A 407-nucleotide genomic window follows, 5' to 3' on the forward strand; every position below is an offset into this window, starting at 1 on the left:
TTATATTAAATTAAATTAAATTATAGTATATTAAATTATATTAAAATTATTATTATATTATATTATATTATATTAATTATATTATAGAATGTTTAATCTGTATCTGCCTTGTAATAGCCAGTGAAGCCGATATGGAAAATAAATTTAAAAACAATAACGACAGATCATATACATACTGAAACAAAAGTGTGTGTCTAATTCAGTGTTTAAAAGAAGCTCCATGTCAGAATTGGCATGACTTGGGAAATGTGTGTCTGGATGCTTAAACATCTCTGGTTTCAATTGCAGATCACATGATCTTCATCGCCTGTGTTGCCTTTTGCCCACGAAACCTTGGCTGCTTTCTTCAAGCCCTTCTCACTATCGCTCTTAAAAAAAAAAAAAAAAAAAAAAAAAAAAAAAAAATA

The sequence above is a fragment of the Sinocyclocheilus rhinocerous genome, unplaced genomic scaffold (assembly GCF_001515625.1).
Source record: "Sinocyclocheilus rhinocerous isolate Xijiao unplaced genomic scaffold, SAMN03320098_v1.1 scaffold2347, whole genome shotgun sequence".
Classification (NCBI taxonomy): domain Eukaryota; kingdom Metazoa; phylum Chordata; class Actinopteri; order Cypriniformes; family Cyprinidae; genus Sinocyclocheilus; species Sinocyclocheilus rhinocerous.